Source organism: Ceratosolen solmsi, unplaced genomic scaffold, assembly GCF_000503995.2.
Source record: "Ceratosolen solmsi marchali unplaced genomic scaffold, CerSol_1.0 scaffold47, whole genome shotgun sequence".
NCBI classification, from domain to species: Eukaryota; Metazoa; Arthropoda; class Insecta; order Hymenoptera; family Agaonidae; genus Ceratosolen; species Ceratosolen solmsi.
Window position 1 is genome coordinate 7,653,117 of NW_011948419.1, and position 13,048 is coordinate 7,666,164.

Sequence of the window (13,048 nt, forward strand, 5' to 3'; positions counted from 1 at the left end):
AATTTCTTTATAATTATAATGTTTAATACTTAGAACACATTGGGAATGATATTTATCATAAACGTTTTGACATAAAAAAATTTGTATAAGTAAACAATTAATTTTATTAAATTGAAATAATTTTAACCTTTTAAAAAATATATTTGAAAGGAGATTAACTTAAATTTGAATTATTCAGTAATTTATAGAATTTATTGTACATAGTTATTTATAAGTGTTAAATTGATAATACTTGGAACTAAGAAAAATTAAAACACATATTTTTTGTTGTTGAATAGAACTAAAATCGTTGTATTCGTATCAATTGAAAATAAATGAATAATGGCATATTAAAATAATACCCAAGAGAAGCTTCGGATATGTATATTTTTTGACATAAAGTTAAATAAAGTAGAAGGGCAACAAAAAGAAAAAAAAGCGTATAATATTTATATTATAGAAAAATATATACTTTTTATTGAAGTGTACGGCTTTTGATTCCTGTGACTCTATCATTAGTACTGCGCACTAAATTAAAATATTTTCTATCACTTTTTTCATTAAAGAATTTTTTAACTTATATATATATATTATTTTCATAATATTTATATGATAATATTTATATATGATATATATATATATATATATATATATATATTCATATAATATTCTACATGTTCTTATATATGAAGAAACTAAAATAGGGTATTAAAACAATATTTCTGAAACGTATAGAAATTGAAATTAATAAAGCCCATATTTTAATCTAAAAATCTTATTAAAAGTCTATTGGTCACATTATCTTATTAATTAAAAAAAGAGCAACAAAATTAATGATGAACCTATAATTTCAATTTTTCATTTTTAAGTCCCATTGGACGTCAGGTTACAAGATTGAAGTTTCTTTGAGTATACATTATATATAGTATATATATTATAAAATTGTAATTCTTCGAATATAACAATTATTGCAGTATTTAATAATTGATTAAAGTCAAATAATTTATTGTAGAAAAATCAAATTTTTTAAGAAGAAAATGCTTATTCGTCAATGTTATAAAAACTTCTATTAAAGAGAATATTTTATTATGTTTTAAAATACATCATAATATTAAAAAGTTTATTATTTTAAAGTTATTTTTTATAATAAGTAATATAGAAATCAATATTAGAGAATTCATAAAGAAAAAATTATCATAATACTTATTAGGTAAAAACTGAATAAATGTTATTATTAACATAAAATAAATTATGTTTACAGTTTTGATTTAGAAAAATAATTTGATAAGGATAATAAAACGTTATAACCAACATTCAAATACTATCAAAATTAATTTCTTTTTAAAATGTAAATAAAGTTTTTTTCATGTGTTTAACACTAAGATTCAAGACTGAAGTATCATTTTTCAATTTAAAGTTAAACAGAAACAGGACTTTCATATAGATAACCTAAATACTATATGTTTGTTGAAGTATAAAACATGTGAAGTCAGAGTATCCTTATACATATATATATATACATTTGTGATATATAAATATTTTATATTTAAAATTGTTAATCCTGTATGTTCGGCAAGACTGAAAACGTGTTTTTCTCTTTACTTCCTGTCCTATTGAATATACAAAATTAGGGTAATTATTTTGCTAGATAAAAAATATTAATTAATATCCTAAATTTGTGTATTTTTAATGTAATCAATACAATAAATAGTCCAATATAGTTAAACGTTTTCATTCAGATTATATACAAGATTTATAATTAATTATTAACATTGTTTATTATATATATGTATCTGTTTTATTTTACGAACTTATATGTCAATTTATTTAAAAAATTTTGTAAAAAATCCATTATTTTACATTTTAATACAATAATTTATTATAATGAAAGTTCAGCAATAGAATTGACAAATAAAAATTGTTTCTTGTTTAATATTTTTTTTGTATTATTCTTCTTAGATTCAAAGAAACAACATTATTCCATTTGATCATCACTATTATCCTACCATGTCTTTTAAGTATAAAATAATCCTATTCAATTTTAATTAAAACTCCATAACATTTGTCTAAAAAACGATGACGATTGATGACATCTAATGCTCTTGAACTTAAAAAAATCATAAATTTATCAATTCCATTATTTACCATTAATCATTAATACTACTTTATGTTATTTTCTTAGTACTTAAGTTTAGTATTTATTCATTACAAAAAGATTTACTGGCATTTAACATAATCATAATATAATAAACTATATAATATTTATTGAAAAATTTAATATTAGAAATAAAAATAAAAGTTCTAATATGTTATTAAAAAATGATTAATTCTCTATATATTTAATAAAGTTTGCCTGCTTAATGAATATATAAGACCTGGTGATTATGCATTTATAATATATAATATATATTCTCTTCTATTATTGAAAAAATATCTGCCAGATATTAACAAGTCTTTTATGTTTTTTATAATATGTGTTTTAATCATTTTTAATAATTTAAAATAACCTTGAAGCATATATAATAATAATTCGATATTTTACATAAGCCAATTCCTTCATTTTTATTATAATTACTTTACATTTTAAATAGAAAAAATAAAAAAATTAATTAAGCTTTTATTTACCTATTACATTTATTTATATATGTATATATATTTTACCTATTTAAATATAAATTGTGTTCATGATTCGACCAATAATATTTGAATACTTTAGTAATCAGAAATCAAAAATATATATTATAATTACGCGGAATTATTTGATTAATATTTAAATTAATTATTTTTTTAACTTAAAAAAAATATTTTTAAAAACTTAATTATAAAATAGTATTATACTTTAAATATTAATGTTTCCAGTAAAACAGTTTATACGGATTGCTTTAAATTTGTATTTTAATTTCCCATTTATAATTTATCAATATGTATATAATTATTTAAAAAAAAAATGTTTGTTTTAGAACATATAAATAAGAATTTTTATGTATACACATACACACACACACACACACACACATATATATATATATGGCAATTTACGAGTATGAATGTGTACAATTGTTTATAGTATTATATGCAAATATATATATACATGCGTATCAAAATATTATATGGCTATTTTCCTGCGTATACATATATGTATTTGCATCAGTTTACCTATATTAGATTATGAATGTTAATGCTTATACCAACATTTGTCAAAAAATAAATAAATTTTATTTTTATTAATGATATAAAATTTTCATTTTTTATATTTTACATACATTTTATATTGAACACCAAAAACTCATAAGATATGTGTAGGGACGATTCTATGTATAATCAAAAGCTTTGAAATGTGGTTATCTTATATTATTACTAAAATTCTAATTATTTATTACCGAAATTTTCTGAGTCATTAAAATTATTCTATATTATATTATTTAATCTAAATGCATACTTATATAATATAATGATATTTAATTTGATTTTCTTTCTTAAAAGTACTGATTGTCAACATATAGCTTTAAGAGTTCTTGAAGTATTAAATGAAATATGGAAAATTCGTTCGAAGAAGAAGTTATATGTAATAATAAAAAATAAAATTAGAGTTTCATATAATAAATATCAAAATTTACTTAGTTTTTCGAAATGTTTGATATTATGAAAGCAGTATAGATTTATCATTTTTTTATCATTGTAATAATTAAATTCAGATATATAGATAGGGAATTTCAATTTTTTGACTTATTATTTTACGCATTATTAAATTAAAAATTTCCCATCAGGCGATAAAAAGACAAAATTATTGATGATTTGTTAGATGCTCTTATTATTTGTCATGCATTTATCAAAAATTGAAAATAAATGAATGAGTTTACACAACATTTGGTTTTCCATTACAAGTGTTTTCATTTGTAATTATTTAATATTCTAAAATTGCATATTTATTTAATATTCATTTATGAATTCAATTTAAAATATCAGAAACTATTTAAGTTTGACGGAATGGAAGGTTTAGTTAGTTTAGATATAACTACACTCTTGTGGAATTTGATTTCTTGCATACTTAGGTATGTTAATATATTAATTAACCTGATTACCAGTTGTTTTACTTACTTCTTATATTTTTAAACTTACAAAATAGAGTGTTACTTTTTATTATATTCATAATATCAAATATTTATGATATATTTTTATTTACCTATAATTGATAAAAAATTAATCGAGTTATTTTATGAGTTATTTTAAATTAAAATAAATTCTAATTATTACTATTACATTATAATAATTATTACTATTATTATTATAATAATTATTAAAATACTTTCATATTAAAATAATATTTATGGATTTATTTTTATATTATAGTATGATTACTTGTGAATGAAGCTGATTTTGAAGGAATAATATTCTCAGAAACTGACCAAGCATCTAATACTAGATTGATTTTTATTTATAGAATAATTTGTTCTAATATCAAAAAATTATCATAAATTTTGGAAATAAAAGTTTTGAAATAGCATAATAAAAATGATCGTAGCAATTGAGAGGAGCGAAAGGGAACATCGACGAAAATTAAACAATAACTAACGGGCCAACTACTGTGAGTGCAGGAATTTTTAGAGTTTAAATCTAATAACGTGCAAAATATCGGTGACTAAATGCTGGCCTTAAGGCAGATGAAATTCAATGACCATCTCCTCATGAGTCTGTCACATTGCTTTAAAGGCATGGCAATATGATCAATTCTTCTAATGATGCCTCGTATACTGCATAAAGTGATGGAATATCCATGTTCAACACATTCATCATTTTAAATGCAGTGCAAGTACGCGCATGTGACATAATTACATTTTCAGCTACGAATTATAACATAATATTATATTATTAAATATTATATACTATATAAATATCATACAGTTAATTTATTACTTTATCCGAATTAAACAAAAGTTAAATGTAGACTATGTAGAATGTTTTATGTAGACGAACAATTTAGTGGAATTAATAAATATATATATATATATATATATATATATTATGTACATGCATAAATAAAAGAAGACATGGAACAACATTTACATACAGAATTTAAATATTATATTAGATATTATATTATAACATTGTTTAATAGTTCGAGTATTCAACTTACTATGCATAAAAAATTTATCTTAATTTAGGCTAATATGAATTATATGTAAATACATTGCTGATGAACATTTTGTATCTTATTTAAATAAAATGTAATAATTGAAAAATTATATGCCGTGTTATTTAAAATTTTTAAAATAATTATTCTTCGGTAAAATTAAGAATTGTACATTTGTACTAAATTTTTTATATAATTTTAGGTCTAGCAGCAACTTACTTTCGAATACCAATTATTAATAAGTATTAAAAAAATTTTGTAAATAAAATTCAAATAGAGTATTACAATTATTACAATTACAAAATAATTCATAAAAAAAAAAACTAATTTTATATATTCTATTAAAGCATAAAAATAGCGTTCAGAATTCATTAATCGAGATACAAAACAACTTTGCATATATTTATTACGAGAATTAACTTATTATATTTGACTAATATAATACACAGTTATTTGATTATAAATGATTAAGAGTATGAAGTTGTTAGATTCATGTCTATTTTTATTATAAAACATATTTAGAAGAACAGAAGTGATCTATAGTTTATTTTATACAACAGAAAAGATATTCAGAGAAGCTCTCTCTCTCTCTCTCTCACTCTCTCTCTCTCTCTCTCTCTCTCTCTCTCTCTCTCTCTCTCTCTCTCTCTCTGTGAGAGAGGGAATTTTTTAGAGCTTATTCAGAAAAATTATTTAATATATTAATATAAAATATTCTAATGGAATTGATTTATTATTGATTTATTATTTTTAATTATATTTAAATTTAGATTTTTTTATTATATAATTTTGAAAGCACTTACAAATTTTCAATTTCCGTTTACTAAATCTAATAAATATTAATGAATTTCAAGTCACTATGTTAATAAATATTATATACTTCATACTTTATTTGTAGACATAATGATTACTCAGAAAAGATTGATTTAATAAAGATATATCATTTTTCAATCAATTTCTTTTAACAAATAATTTGTCATTAATTATATAGTATAAAATTTATATATTTCATATAATAACTTTATAAGAATATATGCTTACTAGACACAGTTTTAATAAAATTTAAAAAATAAAAATAAAAAATCAAAATACTATTAGGAGTTATTCGATATATTTTATACTTATCTATAAAACTAAATAGCTATAAAACTAAATAAAAGCGAAGAATGTTAATGATTTAAAATTTCAATTAATTTAAATTGATTAAAAATTTAATATATCAGAATTTATTTTACTCAAATATTTTATTGCTAATTTATTTAAAAATAATCTTTCTTACAATAAAAGTATTTAAAAAATATTGAAATATTTAAAAAAATTTTAAATTTAAAAAATTTTAAAATATTTACTCAGTAAGATATAAATATTTTTTAAATATTAATAATACTTTAATATTTAATTATAATTTAATTATTTAATTATTTAAATATTTAATTATAATGTATTTAATGGAACTATGAATATTTAATATTTTAATAGTTTAGTATGTCTATTAAATTATTTACATAATTTTTTATACATAAATAAAAGCTTCGAAACCATACTTATAATATTATTTTTTGAAATTATTTCAATTTAAAGTAATTTTTAAAAATATTAATGTACTTTTGGAAGATTAAAGTAGTATTATATTAAAATTTTCATTTTTATGAATTGTCTTTTTCCTTTATTATATCACTAAAGTGCTAGTCGTACGTCAATAATTATGTAATTTGTTTATTTAATGTGTGTTGCTGTTATATAACGAAATAAAGTAACACATGAAATCGAGAATGATTTTATTATGATTTATAGAGTTACAGATTAAATAAATATAAAGAACAACGTAGTTTAAAGCATCATACAAACTGTATATAAAATTTGGATTTAAAAATACAGCCCCAAAAATTTCAGCTTTTCCATGTAGGTAATGGATAAATAATATTAGCATAAAAATTTTCAATTTCTCTTATTAGCACATAAAATTTATATTGTATAAAGAATTAAAGGTATGTGTTAAGTCTACTAATTTTTGGGGTATTGATATTAATTTAATAATAATTTGAATTATTTGTTTCAGTATAATTGTAGTAATAGTAATATTAAAAAACCAAGTTAATACTTAATAATGATATAAATATATAAATTGAACTTATGGTTAATTTTTTTATATGTTAATTATTCAATATATCTTTAGAATGTACTCCTTCAATGTAATCCTTAGAATAATAAAAAAATTTTTTTAATTTTTTTAATCATCATCAAAACTTTTAATTTTTTAATTATTTATATACTTATATCGTTAAATTATCGTGTAGTTTTATTTTTAATTTAGTTTATCAAAAAAATATCAATTTAGATGTAGTAGATAAAAATTACAGATATAAGAGCCATACCTTTTGCATTATAAATAGTAGAAATTACATGATTAATAAATTAAAAATGTGAATAAACAACGATATATATATAATACTTTTGTAATTACAAGGTATTATTTTGTATTAATAATATGCAAGACAACATGTTTTTGAGAATATGATAGTATATAAAATGCAAACTTCAGGAAATGTAATTTTTTACACAATATTTAGATAAAGTAAATATAGTATATATAACATATATATTAATAATAATATGTAGCTTATATGAATTTTTTCTGCAGTATAATCAAGTAATATATAAGAATTTAATATTATTTCATTAAATTATAATATAATATTTTAAAATATTGTAGCATACAATAACAGTATGTGTGATGCATGATATGCAAGATTAGAAAATCTATTGTCTTTATTTCTATTAAAATTTTAATTACACAAAGAATATTATTTAAATTAATAATTCTACATATTAGTGTGGAAATGCCTCTATAATTACAAATAGGTATATGATTGTTAATATTCTGTTTGTAATTATGTTATTCTTGAAGTGTAGACATTGCTTGCAATGTGTGAATTTTACAAATATATGTAGTGTGCTAAACTATTTAATTAAGTAGGTCATATTTTCACTAAATTAATATTAAGTATGACAATATCTATAATGTTGACATATAATTCATCAATAATACAATTCTAATATAGCTGTTTATAAAATAGTTCCATCGATTATAATTAGAACTAAAAGTATAGTCTAAAAACATGAAATCATCATGACTGATGATTATTTGATGAGCATAATGCTTACAAATACAAATACGTCATTGAAATCATTTTAAAGCACTATGAAATAAATGATATGAATACGAAAAAATGAACAATGGCAGTGATTTGAGTTCATTTAATACTGAAGTATATATTCCTGTTAAATATATATATATATATATAATTATTTATATAGACATATAGAGAAAAAAAATACATTATCAGCAACTATTTCGATACGTAAAAATAAATCTGCATGAATTAATAAGAATTTGTTGTTTCTATACCTCCCATGCTTCTTGTATATAAACAATTAGTAAACTAATTCTTAATTAGAAAACACTTATATATACGTTGACTATTTATTTTGTAGTTAAAAGTTGATGTTGCATAATTAATAGATTAAAGCGATTGCAATACTCCAATGTTAATAGTGTATTCAATTAAATAAGTTGAGATAATCCTACAATAAACCTGAGGCTAAGTGAATAACCGATAGCAATTACATTGATAGCTAATTAAATTCTTATTATTTATTTGACAATTGTTTTTGTTTAATTACAAGCATTCTTCACAATAATTTTGATGAAAGTGATAGTTTTTATATAATTATTACATTAAAGAATCAATAATATTTGTATTTTATTAATTATGTAACAACTAAATCCTAACAAGGTAAGAACAATTAAAATAAATAAAAATTAAAGTATGAAATAATAAGACATTCTAATATCATCTATTTCAAACTTTTATATAACTTTCAGGACACTTTCACATAAATTACGGTATTTGTAATTTAGTATGACTGTAGAAAAATTTTCAGCTCTAATTTCAATGATAAGTAATCATATCTATTGTAATATAATAGATAACATACATTTACGCGTGAGTAAAATTTCATAATTAATAAATTTTTAAATTATTAATTTGAATTCTATTAAATGGATAATTGTTTTTTTTACTCAACAGTGAAATTAATTTAGTAAACATAATACATATGCTGCTGTAAAAAAAATAATTGAAATCTATTATTAGAAATATTTTTAGCTATTTAATAGATTACAATATATATATATATATATATATATATATATATACGTAAGAAAAATAATATTTTTAATAAATCTTAATTATAATAATTAATTCCAATTTGAATATGTTGCTGAAATTTGATTGTTCTTTATTTTCACTAACTTTAATTTTTATTATTCCGATATAATTTAATAATATATGATGTTTTATTTTATTACTTAAGTAATTAATTATGTAACAACATATTTTTTGTATAGTTTTATTCTGGAATATTATAAAGTAATTTTTATAATGCTTCAAACTCTATTAAAATAAACGGTTTTCTGTTATTTAGTTCATTGAATAATTATTAATTATATTAAACCACTTAATATGGGTAAATAAATATTTTGAATTTTATAAAGTTTATAAACCCAACAATTTATTCATTCTTTCAATCTGTTTTAATTTGTTTTGTATAAGAATCGTAAAGGTCCTTGCATAACTAATTTATGTATTCTAAAAATATATAGATAAACATTTTATAGATTATGATGAGTGTTGTTATCTATAAAGTATCTGTACACGTGCGCATTGTCGACAGTGAAAATTGTTAGCCTACACGAATGATTAAATATCTCAAATGAAATATTCCAAAACTATCATTTAGAATACAATTTTTTTTTAATTTTTATCGAAATATTTAAATAAAGAATAATGAAAAATTGCTCAAATCATTTTAAAATTATATACAAATAATTAGTAAAAAAATTAGATTTTGAATGTTGTATCGACGCGCACACTTCTGCGCACTGACGTCATAGAGTAAACTTGCATTAAAACGTGTACACGCGGTCATCGTAAATTTTTTCTTTTTTTAGTATACGTTTTTGTGACGCCTTTACTAATGCCTTTTCTTCATTCCTCCCTTTTCATAGGAAATTGCCGTGCCCCATATATATATAAGTATATACACTTCTTTCTTCAACTGAACATTAACACTGTTCTGCTAAAAATACTGGCAAATGAAATCCTTAACAGCGTCACTGACAAGTAGATTTTGTAAATTTGCAACTTTTAACGATCTTATATCAATGTCATTATATTTATTTTAATGTTCTCTTCATTCCTTCTGTCAGGCTCTTTAATTCATTCTTCTTTTCTCTTTCTTTCTTTTTTTACTTATTCATATAGAGGATACGAATATCATTTCAGGAAGATCATTGTTAAATAGACTTACATTTTCTAGTAAGTCAATTTTTCAATATAGTATCAACTCGATCAACTACAGTCTATTTAACTGTGAAAAAGGCATTTTCTTAGAGTATATGAAAACTCATTATTTCTTGTTGAAGAATATTAAAAAAATTAAAATGCATTTGATAGTTAAATTAGATTGTATAGTTTAATTTTTTATTTTAAAATAATTCTTTTAATAAAATTGATACATTGCAATAAATTGAGTTAGATTCATTAGATAATATATTTTTTGTATTTGTATTGTATTAACACTTGCTCCAAAATATAACTATCGAAATAATAGTGTTGATCATAATTGCTAAGAAATAAGTGCTTTTATAAATAAATATAAATTTAATAAATCTATATATATTGAAATATAGTAAACGAAAAATACTGAGTAATATAAACATATATGAGTTTGTGTATAACTACGTGTGTATATGCTTAGTTGTGTTGGGTATAAGTAAAATCGTAATATTTATGTTTTATAATTTCGTTTTTTTAGAATATAATGAAATATAATATATAAATAATACATAAAATACAATATTTACAAAGATTACATATTGAAATTTTTAAAAATATATTACACATATTATAGTTGCAATTTAAAATTCATACAAATCAATATATGTTCAAAAAATAAATTTTAAACTATTACACGCGTTTAAATGTTCGTTTTGATATGCAATGTTTTACGAACTTTAGAAATACTCGCAATTAAGAAAAATAATAGACGTGATTATAGATTAAAAGATACGACTACGTATGAAGTATCACTTATCTTTTTGTATTTTATATTAATAAAACATAATGTATTAATTTTTAACGAATTCTATCTTTCCAATTTATCAATAAACTTTGTTATATTAATTTAATTACCTAAAAACTCATTTTTAATAATAAAGTCCCGCATATTAATTCGAATGTTTTCTTTCACCTTACACGAATGTTCATTTGTTGTTCTCTAGACAGATCGAGGGCAAGAGTATAATTTTCAATAGTGGCTCTAAACTTCCGTTAAAGAAAGTAATTCTCTTCTGGTCAAAAGTTAAAAAATATGTCGGAATGTTTCAACTCTCTCAATGAAAATAGATAATGATGCAATTGGTGTTAAAGCGCAACAGCACTGTTCTGGCTTATTGAATTGAGCGCGGAAGTATCTAGATGAGAATAGATCCCCGTTATATTGTCCAGATAAGATTGAAAGTATGAAAACAAAGCAGCGAATACCTGAATTATACTTTTTCTGTTCCTCTTTGATTAATACCTTCCTCTGATAGATTTAATAAGTCTAGCCAGAAATTTTATCTAATAATTAAATCAAATTAATTATGGTTATTAAAATTAAAATATGTTTTCGTTCGTTTTGCTTATTTTCTTGCAATTAATTAATATTATTACCAAAAGTCTCCTGAATATTTTTAGTATTATTAGTATTCTACGTATTAAAATATACTTGTATTTTTGAAATTGGAATCTTACACGAAACGAATGCGTAAATAAATGCCAACATACACTTATTCGCTCAAAAAATATATAACTAAAATTTATAATATACTAACAACAGAATTTAAAATTTTAAATATTTTATAATATAGTTTGTACAAAAAACTTTGTTATATATAATTTTCTTAAAAATAAAAATAAAAACAGTAATGCCCGATAATATTTAAATAAACTTAGAAAATATTTAAATTATAGTTGTGTTTTAATGGGCCTATTATTTTGTAAATTATGTTTACTAAATATTTATACAATACGGTTTCTATTCATACTTTTACTTTTCTTTCTATTTTTGTATAAGTTATATTGTATTATTGTTACAGTTCGGTGGGCTACTATTATAACATTACTAATTGGCTCATCATGTACTTTGCTTTTCTGAACTTTTTATGTTAGAAGATTTTCAATAAATAAATACAGCATAGTTTTATACAATTAAATTTTGAAATACATTAAATGGCTAAATTTTTCATAGCAAAATTATAGCTCGTTTAATTTAAATAATAAATTATTTCCATTTCATCGAGTGTCTTATATTATTAATTGGAAAAACAAATAATTTTTTACATAATTACGTAAGATTATCTTGTTTTAATGAATCAGAAACGAATGTAGCTTCATATATAAATATTTTTATATATTTCCCGTTAAATATTTGTGTGAGTTCATAATTTTCATTAATTGGTGAATTATTTATCCAGTCATAATCTTTTCCGCACAAATTTTGTAAGAGATTTTACCTGACTTCTACAAAATATTCGTCAACTTTCTTTCTACCTATTCAAATCTACTATTTGTTATAGATAATAAAATCAAACAAAATCATGAAAATTTGATTCGGATTTGTTTTTATTTGAATATTTTTTAAAAATAATAATATTGTTACATCATGAAATAGATCTTTATGAGAACAACAAATTTGTTAATACTGTAGAGTTTTAAATAAAAACGTAAATTTATTATTATAATGTACTAGTAGTTTCAATAAAAACAATATATGATAATGTAATAATTTAAAACATTGATCATAAATTGGATAAGAGTAGCTACTATATAA